We start from the raw sequence: 4,344 nt of genomic DNA on the forward strand, positions 1-4,344 counted from the left end.
TTGTTATTATTCACGTAGTAAAATGTGCCGTAATTATTACGACATATTATGCAGGTCGAAAGTGATCATTGTTCTATAGGGTGACGTAAGTTTCAATAAAAATAGTCTTAATTATTAGTTTCTCCCTAAGCAGTCCGCTTCACGCCTCACGAATTTCGGTCACTATCCACCTTAGCCGGAAATAAGAATGAAAATATAAATTTAAAATGATCATGAACTTATTGAATTCTTATTTTGAGAATAACACATTCTGTTTCAGTCAGTCTGTTACGAAATAATGCATACACTGGTAAAAAAATCTGTCAAATCATGCTCCATTTGACACACTGTTTAACATTTTCCTGCAGAGTCTAGCTATGTATCTTCTGAAACTTTGCACTCATTTTGTTATTCACCGCTGAGGTATAACGGGGAAATATTAGTAACAAATAAAGAAGGTAGTAATACCCAGTAAGATCGTGACAACGTATGAAACGGGTGCTAAGATCGTTAGTTAGTGCGGATAAAAGTGTAGGTGTATCTTCCTTGTACTTTAAAGCGTAGCAGCAGTCCACCACACTACTACTGATCTAATTCTAGAGCCGCACACGTCACCGCACGTGTCCAATATCTGGAAATAGTCACGCGTGAAGTAGGAGTTGTAGTTATTAATTATGTTCCGTGCTGGCTTAAGCAAAGCCTAAGATTTCATTATTTTACGAAATAAGATAAAGCAACTGTTTTCCTACAAGCATACGTACTCAGAAATAGAACTACGTTGTGTACTGGAATAGAGCCAACCTATTCGTATTTGTACAAGGTTAGACTAATGGAACACATACAGTGCGACGCGAGGAACCGGTAATTTTTCTGCACGCTTTTCACCTATGGAAGGAGTCTAGTATTTCGCACAAACCTACTCACAAAATTTCGACAACAGGTTTTCAAGGTAAATCTATGAATGTTTCTCAGAAACGCGCAAATCATTTCATTAGTTCACCTGAATATAAAATTAAAATAGAACAGCATGTGTAGAGGCAAGTGGAAAGTAACTTTTCCCAAGTCTGTGAATGAGCAAACAGTAAGGAAACTTATTACACGTACAAGAAAATTTTCTGTCTGCTACAAATGTTAGGATGATTTTCAGAGTCCGCAGCTCGTGGTCGTGCGGTAGCGTTCTCGCTTCCCACGCCCGGGTTCCCGGGTTCGATTCTCGGCGGGGTCAGGGATTTTCTCTGCCTCGTGATGACTGGGTGTTGTGTGCTGTCCTCAGGTTAGTTAGGTTTAAGTAGTTCTAAGTTCTAGGGGACTGATGACCATAGATGTTAAGTCCCATAGTGCTCAGAGCCATTTGAACCATTTTTTTTATGATTTTCAGAGCACATGATAGATTTCAAGGGGAATGGCTGATACTTTTTCGGAACACTTGTATTGAAAATTACAAATTATTGCCTTTGTATAAATATGTTTCCAATATTCACTAGACCTGGTGGTACAATTGCTTGACTTTAACGGTAGGTTTCCGATGCACGCGCTTCTCTTACTGACTGTCGACTGAATCAAACGAGAGTTTAGTTCACTTTGAATGTGAGTGGTAATGAAAATACCTGAAAGAACGTCTCTTGTACTTAAACACCTTGAACGTATCGACGTGATACGATATTTGTCTTGAGTTTCGTAACACTACTGCGTCATCAGTTTGAAGTTTCACACATAGTTACCTAATCGCAGAGTACCGCGTCCAAAGTATGTGCGGCTGATATTTACCAATCTACATAAATGGGTGGTGTAGTAAAATATGTGAACATCACCATGTATCGGTGCTCTATACACGAAAATATGGGGAACATTGCGTGTAAAACGTAAGCCACAACGGCGGTATCACCGAATGAGCAGCTTCACAGAACGATGCGGTTGTTTTATTTAATGACTGGTACTCACTGATTAATTCTGTCAATACTATTGTCCTACTTGACCTCCTGTAAATGTTATTTTAAGAACACCATTAATGGTTGTGAGGTTTGTACGAAAACTCACGTGACATTGCAGACACACATTTTTAACAACCGAAGACCGTAACTGTGACTTGGCAATCTAATAAGTAAGCATGTAGACTTATGGATTGATCTTAGAGGAAGCACGTATGGTAACTGCCTAACAAATCAGGTGCTGATGTCATTAGAAGAGATTCCTTTGATTGCAAGTGTGTTAAGAGTATATATGACGGTAGTATCTGTTCGCGAAAGAACAGTTACCGTGGATGTCCATGCAGCTTTGCTAGAAATGAAATGATAATTAAATGGGCACCCTAGCGGCAAACAGGCGTTGATGTACTTCATTGGGGACATGTTGAAAATGTGTGCCCCGACCGGGACTCGAACCCGGGATCTCCTGCTTACATGGCAGACGCTCTATCCATCTGAGCCACCGCGAGCACTCAGGATAGTGCGTCTGCAGGGACTTATCCCTTGCACGCTCCCCGTGAGATCCACATTCCCAACATGTCCACACCACTACATTCGTAGTGCGCCTAATAGATGTTTGCCCATCATACTCATTACTCGTGGCAGATTAATCTACCAAGTCCTGTACGAGTTCGGGCATAGCGTGTGCGTTCGCACAAGAAGGTCAATGGCCGGGAAGCCATATTTTAACTATATATGTCGATATTGGTGTGGACATGTAGGGAATGTGGATCTCACGGGGAGCGTGCAAGGGATAAATCCCTACAGACGCACTATCCTCTGTGCCCGCGGTGGCTCAGATGGATAGAGCGTCTGCCATGTAAGCAGGAGATCCCGGGTTCGAGTCCTGGTCGGGGCACACATTTTCAACATGTCCCCAATGAAGTGCATCAACGCCTGTTTGCAGCTAGAGTGTCCATTTAATTATCATTTCATTGTGTTAAGAGTGTTCATGCTCTATCAGCACAGCGCACCCAGCGCAGTATATTGTCTGTGATCTATGTGTAACATGTCTCCACTAGCGGATAGATAATATCTGTCTTTTTCGTTGTCCAAATAAGTTGCCGAACGTGTTTCAGTAGGCGTTAGTCTAAGGAGAATATACATAAAGTAAACGCACAATGAGTGATTCCAAACTATCATTATCGAGAGTGCTATCTTCATAAATACAGAGCCTCAGAACGCCACAAATAATTTTGTGAAAACAGTTAACACCGGTACAGAAATCAGCTATGGTATATTTGCAAATATAGTTTGCACTGTCAAAAATTATTATTGTGATTTTGTGTTCTCTCGACGCTTTATATGCGTGTTGCTTATCAATTTTACTAAGTCTTGGTGTGCACAATACTTAGACAGCTGTGACAGTACATAATAATAAAAAATCCACAGTTCCTTCGGAACTTCTTAACTCTAAGTTTTTATATTGCTGCACCACACATTATTATTTACCATACTTCCGAAAATACAGCGCACATGATAGCAGATATGCTCAGGATGATTCACGTCGTATTCATAGCAGTAATCGTAGTTTGCGTCTTCCTTACTGAGTGAAATGCATATTATCTGCAGATCACTTTCGTTTCTTTCGAGACATTTAAGGCATCAGGTGTTCATAAGTAAGCTTCTTTCGTGAAGTTCACACTTGAAAACGTGGAGTTAAAGAACACCTGTGTTCTTCTAACATAGTAGCTTGGAACTTCAGTATAGCATTGCAGCAAATTATTCTAAACAGATGAAGTAAGATTCCCAAGGTGTTTTCTTCAGTGTAGCCCAATGGTAGTTCAAAGCTCTCGTGTATAGGAACTGTCATTGGACGTTATATTTGAGATTATCCTTTTACCGTTGTGTTCTGTTGACATAAATTATCCTGTAGATGGTTTAGTGTATAATGTGGACTTTCGAAAATACATCTAGTATACCACATATACACTCCTGGAAATTGAAATAAGAACACCGTGAATTCATTGTCCCAGGAAGGGGAAACTTTATTGACACATTCCTGGGGTCAGATACATCACATGATCACACTGACAGAACCACAGGCACATAGACACAGGCAACAGAGCATGCACAATGTCGGCACTAGTACAGTGTATATCCACCTTTCGCAGCAATGCAGGCTGCTATTCTCCCATGGAGACGATCGTAGAGATGCTGGATGTAGTCCTGTAGAACGGCTTGCCATGCCATTTCCACCTGGCGCCTCAGTTGGACCAGCGTTCGTGCTGGACGTGCAGACCGCGTGAGACGACGCTTCATCCAGCCCCAAACATGCTCAATGGGGGACAGATCCGGAGATCTTTCTGGCCAGGGTAGTTGACTTACACCTTCTAGAGCACGTTGGGTGGCACGGGATACATGCGGACGTGCATTGTCCTGTTGGAACAGCAAGTTCCCT

At 41.6% G+C, this 4,344-nt stretch overlaps 2 non-coding genes across 2 annotated transcripts; one reads left to right on the forward strand and one right to left on the reverse strand.

The window, feature by feature from the left end:
* Positions 1-2,339: 2,339 nt before the first annotated feature.
* Trnat-ugu (transfer RNA threonine (anticodon UGU)) lies at positions 2,340-2,414 on the reverse strand. Its single transcript has one exon. It is a non-coding gene; the product is annotated as a tRNA-Thr (tRNA).
* A 313-nt stretch (positions 2,415-2,727) lies between these two features.
* Positions 2,728-2,802, forward strand: Trnat-ugu (transfer RNA threonine (anticodon UGU)). The gene has a single exon. It is a non-coding gene; the product is annotated as a tRNA-Thr (tRNA).
* The last annotated feature ends 1,542 nt before the right edge of the window (positions 2,803-4,344 follow it).

This window comes from Schistocerca cancellata, chromosome 6, assembly GCF_023864275.1.
Source record: "Schistocerca cancellata isolate TAMUIC-IGC-003103 chromosome 6, iqSchCanc2.1, whole genome shotgun sequence".
Classification (NCBI taxonomy): domain Eukaryota; kingdom Metazoa; phylum Arthropoda; class Insecta; order Orthoptera; family Acrididae; genus Schistocerca; species Schistocerca cancellata.